The following is a 17,627-nucleotide window of genomic DNA, read 5'->3' on the forward strand; positions in this document are numbered from 1 at the left end:
TTTTGCAGATTCTTGTCCTACTTATTATCTACGAGTGCAGCCTTACTGCTGTTAGCAACAATGAGAACGACAGTACAAACCAGAGTCATGACTTTCCTGCACCATGTTAAAAGCCCCACTCAAAGAGGAGTTTGATGACACAGCAGTGAAATCCCTCTGGCTGGTAGAGACTGTAGTGATTGTTAACACCACTGCATCTCCAGTCATTGCTAATAACAAGTAAAAACCTGCTGGAGGAGACAAGGCCAAAATGGGGCTTTAATCAGGGCTGCTGTCAGGTCTGTATTACTGGAGGCTCCCATGGTACCCAACTTTGTAAAAGATAACATAATGAATTTTTGATGTGAACAGTACTGGAGAAGTGGAAGTAGCATAAGAATACTCCCTTTAACTGCTGGATGCTCCCAGCATCCCTGGTTGTAACCTATATTCATAGCATAGCCAAGCTACTCCATCTGGAAGCCAGTCTGGGACTTCTTAACCTACAGATACTTCCAGCTCAAGGAAATTTAAGTAAGTCCGCTGGAAAAACTAGGTTAATTTACACCTCCAAATGGCATCAGCTAAACGTAACATGCATACCAAGAACAATAAAAACAGAAAACAAAATTAAGGTTGGCTCAGAAACTAACAATAATATTTTGTCAGCTTCCCTTTTGGCATTTAAGCTCTGTGGTTCAAAACTTCAGTCATCCTATGGAATTTTATTTTGTGCTTCTTCATCTGCACACAGAGAAATCAAAGAGACCGCCATGATATCGCTATCAAATATGGTTCATATTTCATTATTTAAATGAAATTCCTTTACTCATCTTTGTGTAAATAACATTATAATTGTGAGGTGCTTCCTAACTAAAAAAAAAAAAAAAAAGTAAGGAAGGATCTGATCCACTTACCAAATAGCTCTTTGCTTTCTGAGTGCAAAAGTGACTGGAATTTGTCCTAACATCAACTTTTCTGCAAATTTCAAAATGTTTTCCAGAAATTCAAGTTCTCAAGTACACTAATTTTGGGTATCATGTTGTTTTTCAAATAATCCTAATATATGGCTCAAACTACAAGATTGAGTATAGGATTCATCCAGAATAGGATTTAGCTCAGATTTTCAGTCCTCCCATAACCACTTTACTCCAAAAGAGAGAAAGGAGGAATATCTTTCTAGAACTCATCACGTCATCTTTCCTCACACACACACAGCAATATTCCCATCTTCCCTGCTTTTAGGAGCTCTGTGGCCTTTTACCTACACAAATTATTGGCTGTAACCTACAGTGAACTAAGCTGAATGTGGCATTTTTAATTCCTTTTCTAATTAACCTATTTGCGTGCATTTCAGTAATTATACAGCTTTGCATACCTAACAAGAAATGTCCCACTGTGCAATGCCAACTGTCCATACATTGCAGTAATCTGTCTTCCCCAGTGACACAGGAGATGATATTTAGGGAGAGCACAGAAACTCGGCCAGTGCCTGTGGCCACTCCATTCCCCCAGCACCCACAACCAATGGATGAAGGTGTCAGGGGGTACGTGGCCGGTCATTCCTGATAGCATCTGTTTTGAATCTCCTGTCCAATAACTCATCTAATCTCTCTTTCAAAATGATGACACTCTTCATCTCCCTCCTACGGCTTCATCAAGTACTCCCAAACCTCTTACTGTGGAAGCTGCTCTTTATTCACTTCAGCTCCTGCTTTTGTGACTTTGCAAACTTCAGTCACACTCCCTCCCTCAACCTTCTTCTCTCAAAACTGAAAAGTCCCAGTATTTTCAGCATCTCTTTGTACAGCGAAAGCTTTCCACCACTGACCTTTTTACTTGCCCTTGTCTGCTCCATCTCTAACTCCACTGTATCCTTCCTGAGATGTGGAGATCAGAACTGCACAGAGCGCCGCAATGAGAGTGCTCCAGTGTCTTACACACTAGGAAAATAATGCCCTCTTTTGCTCTCAGTACCCTTTCTCAGGATGCTTGACATTTTGTTGGCTTTTTTTGGCTGCCAATGCACTTTGAGTTGAGGATTGAAGGAAACTGCCAACAACTCCAAGATCACTTTCCTGAGCTGTAACTGTCAATTACTAATTCGACGTCATATTATCCCAGTTTGGATTATTTTTTCATAGAGTACAGTCACCTACACTAAAGCTCTTTGCCACCTTTTTTTCCCCAATGACACTGTTAGTTTCACAAGATCTTTCTAGAGTTCCTCACCATCAGCAGCGCATTTGACTACCTTAACACTTTACAGTTTGGAGACTCCACACAGATGGTACTCAGCCCTTCTCCTGGTCATCGATGAAGGAATGGATTAAAATTCGTTCTCAGCAATGTCCCCTCTGTGACTGATCCTTCATTCCTGATACCCCCAAACTGGCAACAGAGCATACAGCTTTTTACGACTAGGCAGCATTTATTCCTTCCCTAAATTGCCTCTCACCCAAGAGATGCATGCCCAGTTGACCTAAAATTGGCCACTGTAAACCTCCTCAAATTGTCTGTGTGTCAGAGAGGAAACTCCACCAGGGCCATACTACTACCAACACCATGTCTGTGCCACGTTGCACACTTGGGTCCATTAGCAGGACTAGCAGACTTGAGCACTTTTCTGAGAAACCATGGCACAAGACAGCCAAGCGCTCCCTGTGAGGTGCTCTGGAGCTTGCCCCAGAGAGCTCCGAAGGCTCGGGGCAGCTCAGCAGCTGGCTGTTTAGTCACGCAGTCAGAGGGCAGATACGTGCAGAGCAATGAAATCCATTCTCTTTCACTAGGAAAAAACATTCTATTTATCTACTTGCCAGTCCCCAGCCTGAAATTCTAAACAAGTAACTTGTCTCACCTTTTTATTGACAAACTGTTTGATTTTTCCTTTAAATGTTCCACTACACCAGTGCAGCTACGTCAGGCGCATGTAGCCTACACTGCGTATAGCAGGGACAGATGTCAAGAACAGGGAAGATGAACACTGGGAAATGTTTGACACAATGCCAGTGGTATGGATAAGGCTTCAGAAGGAACTTGCACTCCAGAAGCTCCATCGAGCTGCAGCGGTTGTTTCTCAGCAGCTACGCGTGAAGTGCCGCGCTCCAAAGGGATTTCAGCTCCTCCTGCAGAGCCAAAGCCTACAAAAAACTGGGAAAGGAGGGTGGGAGGGGAACGAGAGAAAAGAGAAGTGCAGCAGCAATATGCTGTGCTGGTATAGTTCTTCTGCACTGCAGACTAACTTCAATGCACGAGGACTTAAAACAGACCACGCTTCTCTCCAACGCCAGACAGGGCAGAGACTAAAAGCCTGGTAGCTGGCAAGATCACGCTTCCCCAAGTACGTTCCCAAAGCTAGGAATGGAAACCAGAGGTTGCCTAATGGGGAATCTTGCATCAAATGTTTTACTGTTAATCATTTTGTCTCTTAAGAATCAACCTTTAATTTGACCTCATTTCTGAAATATTTTGTTTGCTATATTGTGAGGGGTTTCCAATACAATTTTTTTAAACTAATAGCTGAAATGCTTAACAGACCAAAAACAGTATGTTACCATACTCTAGACTATAGTATGCATAGGATATTATAGTATGTAGATATTAATATACATTGTTCTGGACCATCTGAGAGAATGACCTTCACGAAAGCATTTTTTTGTTTTATTCTTTATACTAAAGAATACTAAACAAAACAAAACAAAAAAAAAGTGAGGACCATAAAGGCTTAATCTACTCCCAATAACCATAGCGCAAAGTCTCATTCTTAATTGGGGAATGGTACATTTCAGTACACTGAAACTTACCTAACATTCTGTGGAGATGGCTACAGAAATAGTCAGACATAACTCTGGTTTCATCATTTCTGAAAGTACAATAGTCATTGAAAGAACTGCTGCTAACGAGGTGGTGCTTTGATGCAGATATCCTCCCACCGGTCTGACTGTCCATTACGGCACTGCTTTTACAGCTAGCGAGTTCTGCTTTTTAAGGCTTCCAGCGCCAGCCTGCCACTGCCAGTTTTAATTCTGCGAGACAGGGTTATGAATATACTATTGTGAGTTCCTTTCAGGAGGTTACAGGGTGTTGATCTCAGGTCATTCAGCAAAGTAGGACCAAAGGAAGCACCACGAGGGCAACAGTTTCTGCTCACAACTAATTCTACATCAATCCAAATCTTGACCCAGGATCATGAGACCTTATCCCAAGACAGCAACTGTAAAAGTATAGTCACAACTCCACTATTAGAAATCAAAACACAAAATGGTTGAGTTACAGTGGCTAAGCCTGAATGACCTCTTACAGAATAGAACAACAGAATAAAGCGTCAAACCAGTTAGAAGAAAATAAAGACACAACACTTAAATATAAAGCACTCTAGGATACGACTGATTTTGCAAATCCTAATTATACCACCAGAAAGTACCAGAAACAAAATAGTTAATGTGAGTTTTCCTAGTAGGTTCAGTGAACCTGCTGTTAGGACACCAGCTGAACTAGCTGCACATCAACAGAACAAGCTGAGCTTTTGATTTTTCAGTTTTAATTTTTTATGCATTTATTTTCAATGATATGTGAATAAAGGAAACTTTCCAAGTCTGATTTAGCTTAAGATGAAGCTACCCTTTTGTTTATTTAGTCCTGTCCATATTTCAGACACCAAGGTTTTAATTGGATAGATTATAATTTAATCTTGCAGATGGAAATCCTTATTAAGACGTTTTCATGGAGGGAAAAGATTATTTTGAGAAAAGGTGATTCTTACGAATCTAAGCATAACTGCAGGGCTGGACAAACCGATCACAGCCATATGAACATCCTCAGAGTGTCACCAGGCCCAACACACATTCCACCAAAAGACGCTGGTGGGATTTAGACATAAGTATTAAGTAGGAAATAGGGCTCACAGAGAATAAGGGCATGAAGAAATATTTTTATATGAGTAACACTGCTGGCAATAGCATGCAGTAATGTGGCTGAGGACATATTAGCAAACAATTAATGTATCTGGTGGCATATGTCAGTGAGACATCATCGAGGAAAAAAAATGATTATGCTAAGTACCGATAAGGCACTCTATAGCATGCTAAATTGAAAATACTTTTTATCATGTGACATCAAGCATATGGTACGTTGCTGACTGGTGAATGACAAACTTTGAAAGGTCATTATTACCCTAATGAGAAAACCTGACATAAAGAATTAATTAGCTTTTAATTTATTTAGTATTAAGAAATAGAAAATAACACAGACTCCAGATGGTAGTTTGCACAGTTTTTAAGGTGGTGGGGAAGAATCTTCTATTTTTTCTGTGTCTTAGTACTTTGTTCTAGGATGGCAGGAAGGCAGAAGTTGAACAATTCCGTAGCAAATTTCTTATTTGCTATGAGAAAAAAAAAGTTGTAATAGACCTGATAGATTAAGGATTTAATCCTGATAGGGTATTAGGCTCTTTTTACAGACAAAGTGCTCATTCAATAAAAGTTATGCCCAGTTCTTTTCCTTTGGCAGCAGCTCATAAGGCTTGCATAAATGTGACTTTCCAAGCCTTGAGTAGATTTCTGACATGCATAAACTCAGTCATATCTCTTTGCTGAACAATTGAGCAGCTCGGCTAGGTTTTCTTTCTGAAATATATATTATTACTATATTGGAAAAATAGTATGTTTTTGAATCTTTAAGTAATTTGAGCACAAAACATTAATCATAATTATACTAATAGAGAGAGAGGAAATATTCTGAATATATTCTATCTAATCAGCATTATGACACAGAGCGCAGCCCACAGCTGACTCTCATGACCTCTCCAGACACATCATTATGTATTTGAAACACACAGCCTTACCAACACCCTTCCTAACACATCTGAAAATGAGTGCCATCAGACAGAGAAAACCGGATTAGCTGGCTGAGCAAACTCTCCAGCAAAGGAGGCAGATTAACACAGATTTATTAGAAAGAAGTGAAATTCCTAAAAACAGAATACCACAAAATGTACAGTAAAAGTCTGTTTAAACAGTGAAAAAATGACTGCTTACCTGTAGACTGATAGGGACGAAGGGGATACGAGGACAAATTAAACTATCTAACAGTGCAAGCACTTTGAAACCAGTATTTTCTATAGCAGTAGCTACAGACACGCACACACTGTCACAGAAGAAAAAAAAATCTTCTCTCCATTCAAGTCTGCAGCCTCAAAATCAATTATGTTTTTTAAAGCAGTTTTGGATTCTTTTTTTTTATATCATTGGGAGGTTGAAGGTTAGGTACAAGGTTTCATAGCTACAACTTCCCCCAAACTTCATTTTGCCATCACAAAGAGCTCAGTTTTGCCTTGGTTCCACTTCTGACTAAAGTGCCTCATGACAGGTTTATAGTATTAATTTCCTCTTCTAGTGCACTCCTTATAAATGTTTTCTTTATAGCATAAATCACATTCCCAGTACTAGATAAGACTCATATAGATCACTACTGGATTTCATACCATGAGCACCCTGTAACAGATTACTGTTCTCTGTTGATTATTCACGACAGGCCATAATGACCAGAGCCATTCTAATGCCCAGAGAAATGAAATGGTGATAAAAGGTAAAGAACATTAAATTAAATTATTTCTTAGGACTATTACTACTATGGTCACAGGGTTTTCTAAGGGATGGTGCTGGTTTTTGGAAAGAAGTTAATCCTGCTAGTAACATTTGGTTTTCTTCCGTTTCAGTAATGCACTTTCAGATACATAGATGAGCCTACGGTGTGTTTGTTTTTCAGAATGACTTTATCTCCTGGGCCCTTAGATAAAAGGCATGAGTTCTGTGGATCTGGGAAAAAAAAAATAAATCAGCAGAGTCCAAAATCAGTCCGCTGTACCTACAAGCGTTTCTCAGCCTGTGCTACTAACAGATTGCTGATTCAAGGTGAACCCGCACAACACCCTCACTCCCTTTTGTCATCAGCCCTCAAACAGCCTCGGAGCACCCTTGGCTATCCCCCGGCCCTGAGCAGCCAGCAGGACCTGCAGTGGCGGTCAGGGCCACGATTCCCAGGGCGCAGCTAGGCCAGCAGCTGAGCTCCTGCTATGGCCAGCATGCCTGTGCCTTGTGTCTACTCAACACCTCCACCGCCTCTGCGACATTTGCTTCACAAATTCAGCCCTAGCGCATCGACACAAACACTAAAGTTTCTAACGTGCTCAAACACACCAAATTCAAAGCACCCCTTTAGCCAAACATATTTTATTTGTGATTGTCTCTACCGAAGTAAAGGCATGTGACTTGGATGAAAACCCTGGGATTTGGTAAAGTAATGCATGTAAACTGAGACTACGGCTGTGCTCATACAAAAGAGGAATGTCATCACCTTTGCGTGGAGCAGACCCAGCCCCCTCTCACTGATCTCGGTGTGCCACTTGGAGCCAACAAGGAAAACATAATTAGGTGGAAGGAATTTGTTCAGCCTGCTCTTTCAGCTCCCTGGAAATGCCAAGGAATAGATGGTGCTCTGGGAAGTGTATCTTTTAGTGCTACATTTGCAAATTGTTGTCATTCTTCCCCCCACCCTGCCTTCTTGTTCTTCTTTGTGCAAATCCTAATGGATTTCTGCGGCGCCCAAATTCTCCACTGGTGACCCCCCTCGAGCAGAATGTCAGGCAGTCCCCACAAGTGCGAGATCCAGCCCAGAGCCTGTTCCCCTGGCAGCAGGGCCAGCAAACGGCTCTGCTCGTCATCACCGCCTCGTCGCTGCTCTTTGAACAGCCCATCAGGAATTCCGTGACCCATAAGCCTACACACATGATCTCCAGGACCTTTTTACTTTTTCCTGAGACATAAATGCAAAGCTTGAATCTTTGTCTAGACCTAACTTTCCCATGTGGCCAAGCAAGCTCCATTTATTCCGACTTTCAGAGGATAAAGCAGGCGTATCAGCCCCAGGCTACAGAATGAAAGGAGCATTACAAAAATATGAAAATAAAATGTTCCATTAAAAAAATAATTTCATTATGATTCAAAAACTATTCCCTCTTTCAAATTGGGCCTAAGATGGTAACGTTTACTTTGCACACTGCTCTGCTGAAATGAAAACTTTTATTAATAACATGCCTCTGTTTTTTAAAATTATCATAACAGATGGATTTATAGATCTAAAATAGTAACCAAATTCTAATAATGAAGCCATTTAATATGTAACTCAATTTCTGACAAGTTAATATTGGCTTTGAAAGCAGTAGTCCCTGAACTAATATGTTTATATCCCAATATAAGTTGCACGTATGTGCTCCCTTGCTAGCTGCTCATTGTGTTGCCCTGACAGATAAAGCTGTTCTGCACATTTTGCTTCTTTACTCCATTTTGCAAACACATTGTTAAATTATGAAAGAAATTAATGATCAAGATGATCTTAGAACATTTGTAAAATAATAATAATAAAAAAACAAGTGTTCTCTGATTCTTTGAGACAACTGTGGAGTTTGTGAGATGCAAGTCTCCATTTCCATATAAATGGAAATACCCGTGCAGACATACCTATGCACATACACACAACATATTTATAAGATAACCCACAATTATTCTTCATCATATTGAACCGTTAGAAATTAAATGCATTTATTAATAACCCTTTTGTTTAACTGGATATTCTCAAAACTAAAACTGTTTACAGTATGTTCTGTCCCAAAACACTTTTTATTCATATATTTGCCAAGGACAACACCACCCAGATTCAGGGAATGGCAAGATAGTGGGAAATACAGCAGTTCCAAACAGATTAGCTTTGCAAAAGTATTTTTAATCATGGAAATGAAAAAAACGATTGTTTTTATTTCTGTAGAACTACAGAAAATGTACACTGAAACTAAAACAAAACTGCTAACAGCTTTACAGCAGAGAGAAAGGACCAAAATCTGCTTTCTGTCTCAGAACTACAACTCTCATTTATTTCAGGGACTACACAGCTGCAGCCAAGCATCACTGTCAGCCCAGTAGGAAAAACAAATCCATTTCTGGGCACATTCATCTCCTTCCCAATGGTCTCTTACCTGAGCTGCCTTGCAGCTCTCTGAGCTAGGGGATCTCTCACAGAGATGGAAGCAGAAAAGTCATTTCAGGGCCTGGTACAGGAAAAATTTAGGGAATTCAGCTGAAAGAGGGACAGACAGTTAAAGAGATTAAGATTGATTTCACAGAATTAATCAGGAGACTTGGGAGGCTGTGTTCAGGATGCTCTTTGTGGAGCACATACACGATTGAGCCTCATGGACTTTATGAAACAAGGCTTGTGCAGCCTTTCCATGTATCCTTTCCATGACCAACTAGCGTAGTCAAAAACAACGACAACAAAGAACCACCAGACTCTTCTTGAATATTGAAGCTTTTTCCAGTTTCTTTGGCTGTGCTGTCTTGGTCTATTCTGAACACTTTCTTTGCCAAGCCCTTAAGATTAGCACAGCACATTGTCACAAGAACCTGGGTGATCTGTCAGTCTCAACATTGTCCAACATCACCATCCATTTTAAGCAATATTTTCAATTGGTCAACTGAATTACTGACAAAGATCCATTTTAATTAAAAGCTTTTAACTTTCACATAACTTACAGATCAAGACATCACAGACAAAAAATAAAATAAAATAAAAATTCCATAGAGTGTGATTTCAGGCACTTCTTGAGCTTGCATGTGATTGTACCCAGAATTCAGTTCTGGCACAGAACAGCCAGTGGAATAAAAATAGTTTAAAGGCATTTCTGGAAAAACTATATTTCAAAATAGAACTACAATGATCATTTTTGTTCCATCTTACATTTCTAACTCCTTGCTGAAAACGTTTACTATTAATTTTATTTCTAACTTTTAAATAACTATAAATGTGTGAAATCAAGAAGAGGTATGGATGCGTCCCTTTGCAATTACGTACCTAATGATCATTACCAAATTTTAATATCATAGTTATAAATATAAGTCTCAACATGCATTTGCAGGACTCAACTTTTGGTCCTCTCATCTGCCAGAAAAAACCTTGGCTCTGAACCAGTGGCTACAATTAGAAGTAGAGCTTGGCACAAATAAAAGTGCTCAGAAATGTCGAGGTGAAAGGCTTGATCCTTCTCCCTCTCACTGCCATATCACAAAGCAATTCCATTTCACCTGCAGCCTGAATGGATAGGCTAGAAGCACAGAGTGGCATCTTCCGCATCAGCCAGCAATAGTTACCTTTCCAAATATTAACTGCTTCAATTTATTTTGAATTTAAAATAATAGACTGTCAGGGCGCATTTAATTGGCCCTTGTTCTGCCAGCGGGGTATCTAGATGGGCATCAACACCGTTCTCTCCACTGCCAAGGATGACCACACGTGAATAAGTGACATGTGGAAACTTCCAAAGCTAAATCAATGCTTCAGCTGCAGTTAGCCCTGTTTCCTAGCTACAAAAGTTTTTAATGTATTGCAAGGCCAGCAATGTCTTTCAGTCTCGTCATAGTCCGAAAATAGAGGTGACTGTTTTCATAAAGAATAATTTGACTGATACACACATACATGCACAAATATATACATAAAATACATACATACAGCCACAGAAACTATGCAGTGAAAGTCAAATGAATTAAGAGCTTCTATTCATAGAAATATTGATATATTAATTGATAATGGGTTTAATGGTTTAAAATAATTTCTTTTGCTTCAAAAAAAAAAAAAAGTTACCTAAAAGGCTCATTTTCTGGTATCTTCCTTCCATATATTTCATACGTTTCTCTAGCTTCATGATTACCTAACAAGACACAGTACTATTGATCTCATATGCTTGGTTGATTTGTAGATTACCATGTACTGAAAAAAAATCTGCTTCTGAGACATTTTGCTTGATCCTGAAAAACATTTCACGTGCCAAACATATTGATTCACTTTCTAATAAAAGAGAAATCAGTACTTCTGTTTTCTTTGCTTTCTTCCTTCAAAAAACAGAACCCCAGTCTCTTGGACTGTCTAACAGTACAGTTCAGTAAAAAATACCTTATTTAAGGACTTTAGCTCTTCTTCTCCCATTTTCAATACTCCTAAGTTACAACCAAAAGTTAGAATCAGGGATTAATCATACTTGAAATACACCAAAATATTGCATTTTATTTCACTTTCATTATTTCCTGGATAAGAGATTCCTAAACATCAAAATATACTTTTATAAAACAGGTGGATTAACTTGATTTTAGCTCCTGGAGCATTCAAACATCCAAAAATACATAGCTTTCATTATACATAACAAAGTGCAACGATGAGGAGATACTTAGGAGTATATGCAAATAACCACGAGTTCAATACACATGCATTGACTCAGACACAGATTTACGATGCAAACATTTTTTCCTATGTAAAGAACTATTAAGGTACAGATATTACTGAATGAAGTAAGAGATTGCACAGTGAGCCAAGTAAACCTTGAATCAGATTCTAAAATCTGATTTAGACTATGGCCCTGAAGTGTCAATCAGTGGTGTTCTTCATAACAAATCAATACTGATGGCAAGCACAGGAAAGATGCATATAGATGACATGTTCTGAATGTTTCTCCTTACCTGCATTCACCTCTGTTTGTTTTTTTAAACAATAAAAAACCCTAAAACCTCTAAACTACTTTTTGCGTTTTATCTCCATTCTAATAATTCAACTCTGAGCTAACATAAAATATCCTTTAAAAAGAGATTTCAGCTTTAAGCATTTAATGCATTACTTTTACAGCTACAGGAAAAAAAATCTGCTCTAACAACTCTGAATAGAAAATATTTCTAATATAATAATATCCCATTTACCAATGTATAGTATTCAGTGTTCCAGAATATTCATCTTTAACCTCTGTGAGGTTTTCATTTGGCTGTCAGACTTTACAATGAAATCATTCTGCTTTTAACCATTCATTTTAACCTTTTGTTCTGTAATTCATACTTTACTATTCTGGCTTATCTTTTTCTGTAAATTGAACAAGAGAGCCTTCCATCGCAGCCTTCATTTTCATTTCAACTATGAAAACCAAGATTCTGCTATTGAACAAACCTCTAGCAAAACTCAGGAGACAGTCAAGCTGTGCTTGGAGGACAAGTATCATGAATTAAGCTGTACCATACAAAGAAAAGGTAGTTACACAAATTCCTTTCATCTCTTAATTAGAAAAAAAAAATATGTCTGATGATGAATTAGAGCAGTTGTATACTCATTAAGAGCCTGCAGTGACCTGATGGCCCAATGAAAATCAACAGCAAAATTTCAGTAAGGTCATGAGTTTGCCTCAAACCCTTCACAAGTTACCAGATGTGTTTATAAAAAAACTGAAGGAACTAAGTTCCAAAAAATTGCCATTACCTACAGGGCATAGAGCACCAAAGAAATAAGGTCCAGCAGTCCTGGCTCAATTCACTGCGTACCCATCCCAAGAACATTTGGGGCCTCCTCATATGGGCTACAGCTGAGCAAGCGGCAATGGTGCCTCCTCCAAGCTGGCCTGGTCAGCTCTGCATTGCTGCCCGGGGCTGCAGCCGTAACTGCTCTGCACTACAGCTGTGCTTGGGAGATGCCACCTCCACGGAGCAGCTCGGCTTTCCCCAAAGCCACCCAGAGGCGTTTCTAATGGCAGCCCAACCTTTTGCAGACATCAGGGGGGGAGCTATGCTCGGCTAGGAGCTCGCTCGCTTCTTAAGAGCTCCATGACTTTTTCCACTGTCCTTATACACAGAGGTGAATGTTACCCCTAATGAAAACTCTCTATGCTGATACAATGGCAAAAATTATTTAGGGTTGTTTCTCCTTCCAAACTGTTTCTCATTTAATGTAATTTAATTTTTAAGATATTGCATTTTACATAGTAAAACAAAACAACTTTCAGTATAAAATACCTCTGAAAGGTGAAAAAAATGTATTTTCTTACAGGTTGTAACAAGTACCAATGTGATTCTGTGCATCACTGCTTGAGCTTTCTGGGTTTGAAACATCACTTTTCTGAGCTCCATGTACACTTGTTCAACATTTGTCAGAAAACGTGTAGGCATTTAACATCCACATATTCAAAGGTACTCACACTTTGTGTGTGTGTTTAGAAACACGTGCTGATTAATGCTAATAAATAAGCATCAGTCTGAACAAACTCAAGGTCTTTTTGCACTTAGTAAGTCACACTTTTTCTGCTAGCTCCTTTATATTCTGTCAGAAGTATGCAGTTGTTCTTTAAAAAATACTTCCCCAAATGTTCTATGTTCTTCCCTTTAAAAAAAAAAAAGGAAAGAAAGAAAAGCTGCTTTCATGAATGTAAGCTCAGAATATATTAGAAATGTCACATAGACTCTTACAGCCATAGATATAGTTATCAGCAGTTTGATATAAGTTGTATATTCCCAGGAAGGACTGGAGCACTTCAAGGACATTGGGATAGCAATCTACAAATGAGACTGCGTCAGGAATAGTTAAGGGTTAATCTACATGAAATGCCAGGTGATTATAACTCTCGGTTGTATTCAGCATATGGAACCTGATTTCACAGGATTGCAGGATTTCCCAAGTACTTTAAAAACAGCTGGAACTGCAGTAATTTTGTAATTTCCTCAAATTTAGGGACAGCTGCTTGCAACTCAGTTACCTCCTAGCTCATGGCATGTAGCTATGTGATTTGACCATGCTAAGATGTTTCATAATCTTTATTAACTTTTCCCTGCCTGTCTGCTTATTCAGCTCCTCGCGCTGTACTGGATAACAAAGCCTTTGTGAGAACTGGGTTACGTCAGCTTCCAGTGCTGTCTCTCATCAGGTTCAATTCATAACAGCCAAATCATATGGCTGGACATAAATGAAACCGGTCAAATGGTTCATTGACAATTCCATTGCTTCAGCTAAATAAATCAAAATGTTTTTAAGACTGCACAGGTTTCCTTTTCTAGGAAGAGATATATGGAAGAAGCCTTTGCCACCATGGTTAAATGATTGGTATCTGAACTGCTCTGTTCATCCAGTGCAGGTGCAGGGAAAGAGGCACGCAGGCGAGGGGACCTCTCTGCGCCCGTAACACTCCTGTTGATGCTGTAAAGAGGTTCTCAGTCCCAGCAGGTGTGGGGGCATGGTAAGAGCAAATTACCCAGTAGATCACTGAATGGCGAAGTAGTGAAGTGTGCTTTGGGCACCAAACTGCATATAATTTCAGGAATTGCCATATCTGCCTTCCATACATGCTCTTCTTGGAGGAAAAGAAAATGAGAAGTAAAGGTATATGGATATTAGGATAACTGTTTTCCTAAAAACGCAGAATTATTTTTCCTTCTATCATATTTTAGAACAATTTATTTTGTTCAGTGCCACCAACTGCACTCTGATAAGGTGACACTTCTGCGAAGGATGCACAGCATCTCAAAAGGACAATGATGAAATGGGTCATGCAGGGACCCACATAAAAAATAAATAGACAAATTTCACAGTATTTTAAAAAGTGGCTGCCGACATCACAAATCACTGTCAGCTAAAAAAGACTTCAAGAATGACTTCGGATACAGCACATAAACTTCTTTTAATTACACTTGCAACTTGTCATAATATTGTGAGTGTGTTACGTATCTGAAATCGATGTACCTGCCATAACGCATTAAGAGCTACATCCTCAGAGGGAACATCACAACTCTAAGCACTGCATCACCTAATTCTTCAGTGACTCCACAGCATCTGGGTAGATGGGTACACAAACAACAAGAAGACAGGTATCTAAGCATGAAATCTACAGAAGCCATTCATTATGTCTGTGCAGACACAGTAAATACAGCAACAGTAAATCTTAAGGAAATACATGTATCCTAAGCTATAGTCTTTGGTGACTTCAAGGCTATTTCAGGGATTTTTTTCTCTACTAAAAGCATCACACAGGAACAGAGAAAAACATCTCCCCCCTATCTTCTGTGGGACTGATCCAGTAAACAGACTGAGAATGTTTCTTAGACCAAATAATCACAGGGATGCTCATTTTGTAGTTCTGAATGGGACTTAGGCACTTACATCTCACACTGTCAACACTTTGGAAGTGCTGGGTATGCACAGTAGCAAAGCTTCTACACCTAGGCAGCTTTCTTGGCAAAAAAACACAGACTCCTCCAGAGCTGGGAAGCAACTGAAAGGACACACGAGGGAAAGAGCTGCTCATGGTTTGTAATTTGGCCTTAGATACCTATGAGGGAAACTGTGCTGTGCAATCAAGAAAGCTAGAAAAAAGAACTGAGCAAATTACACTAAGCTAATCTCCATGCTGGGTCAACTAGACTATGACCAATATCCAAGTTAGCCAATTTCAAGCTGACTCGGAAATCTCTCCTGCTGTAACTGCATTGTAAACAACTCCTGGAGGCCCCTTGCTTTTGTAGCCTCAGACATGGAATACATAAGCAACAAAATCTCCAGGCTAACGAGAAGCAAGGGTAAGGCCAGATCCTATTTTATATACATATAATTTAAATTCTGCCTTTCAAGTTGATCCTTTAAAACATCCCTAGACATTCCAGAATTGTTATCTCAACATTTGAGCAGTGTAAGCAGTACATTGACATCCATTGTCTAGGCTGTATCAGCAGTTATCTTTGGAAACATTAAAGAATAGTAAATTATCAATTCTGAATTAATTTAACTCCAGGAGTATAGGGTATTTAGCTGGTTGATTATTATTATTATTTTTAATTTACTTTCAAAGACATGCTAAAAGGGATGCAGATGCAAAGGCAGAGAAAACAGTTCATTTATGGACTTATTAACACACCACTTTTGAACAAAACAGTGTGTTAGGAAGTAGTTTTGACAATAATATTCACTTAGATAGCTACTATGTGAACTACAATAACATCTAGCCTGTTCTAGAAGTCAAGGAAGTCTGAAAGTTTTCAAACCTTTGGCCTAAACATGACAAGTATTGCAACATTTCTTGCTTCTTGTTCAAGGAAATCTCACTGGAAAATAAACAGCAGAGAAGATAAGCTATTAAGCTGGGCCCCTGATGCTGCTAGTTCTTTCATCAGGTCTTATATCTGTTAACCTTTCATAAATGTCAGTCTGAAAAGGAGTTTCAATTAAACTATATCCCAATGCCAAAAATTCCCTTACTCATTCTGCTAGACCACAGGCTTCTAACAGCTGCCTTACTCCCACAAAGAACTGAGATATGCAGGAACAGTAAGTAGTACCACGCTGTAGTTTCATCTGCCACAATAAAATTCAGGTTGCAAGTTGTTTTGTCTTTGCAGGTGCAATGTCATAATTGCTAAAATCACACAAGGAACAGACTTTTCACTTAAGCACGAAAGGAAAATATGGTACTATGAATAACAAAAGCTAGTTCAATCTAAAGTCACTGTCATCTACCATCTCCCAGAATTTTCTTGTTTTCATGCATCTTAGCTAGTACAAACTTAATAAAACTTAAAGTAACAAGTTTGCCCTTGTATGTGATGGACCTCCTGCAGTTACTGTTTTTATTCAATTAGTCTAAGTTATAATTGAAGTTGAAATGCAAAAAGTCTACAAACATTTTCATTATCTATTACAAAGTAAAGATGGTTTTAATGAAGAGTTGTTAACAGTTACCTGCTCTGAGAAATCATCTGCCTCGCTTATTATCGGTAAGAATTTTTTAGTGTCTATGGCCGCTGGTAAAACAACCATCATTTACAATCAAGCTTCCATCCTTTCTCTCTCTTCAGTAAAAAAGGCAATTTTCTTTTCTCCTTTCAGGCAGTAACTACTCATGCTAAAGGCTTTTCTGAGCTACCATGTCCATACAGCAAAATACCATCAGGGACAACTAAACCACAATCCACATGGAAATGGGTCCAGACTCCCCAGTTCATAACTTCATTAATGTCAGACAAGGAGGCAGCTATTTCCCTACAGTAGTGGGAGGAATTAGATATACCTTTTCCTCACCCCTGAATAATCAATGACCAGACATTTTAAAACTCCATTTTTAAGTCACAAGTGAAAGACAAAGCAATCAGAACTTCAATTTCAGAACCGTAGTTAGAGCACACTTTGTTAGAGTACACATACGAGCTTTCTCTAGGTTACCCTGTCCACGGCTAGTATCAGAGTCCATTCCAGCTTGAAGTACAACAAATGAAACTTAATATTCAGGAAACTCAAAGGATGAAAGGAGTACATGCCTAAGGGTCAACAAGAATATTTCTCTCTGCCATTCCCTACCCTCACACATGTTTTCAAGGATTGAGATATTAGAATTTTTTAAAAAAATATTTTATTTCGGGGCTGATGTATCCATATGGTTTAAATTCAACTCTTTGAGGAGATCCTCAACTCCAAAATAACATATATCTTGTTCATTAAAAAAGAAAAAAAAAAAGATGGAGTCCATTTATATATCACTCTGGATTTAACGCTGCCATTATCTCCTCTCCTGAAACACTGAAGATGTTAGGAAGACAACGTAGGGAACTGCAATGATTTTAAATGGAGATTTAATACCTAACTGTTACCCTGGCCTACTACAGAGTTAATAGCAGGTCTGTACAACTCCGTGCTATTCAATACCTTAGAGCTGAAATAAAGACGTCTTGATATTTCCTGAGCTCCAGCTCCTCAGAACCTTACAGCTTTCATCACAGTTTGAGGATTTTGTTTATTTCATGTAGGTATCATCTGCT

The sequence above is a fragment of the Anser cygnoides genome, chromosome 12 (genome assembly GCF_040182565.1).
Source record: "Anser cygnoides isolate HZ-2024a breed goose chromosome 12, Taihu_goose_T2T_genome, whole genome shotgun sequence".
NCBI classification, from domain to species: Eukaryota; Metazoa; Chordata; class Aves; order Anseriformes; family Anatidae; genus Anser; species Anser cygnoides.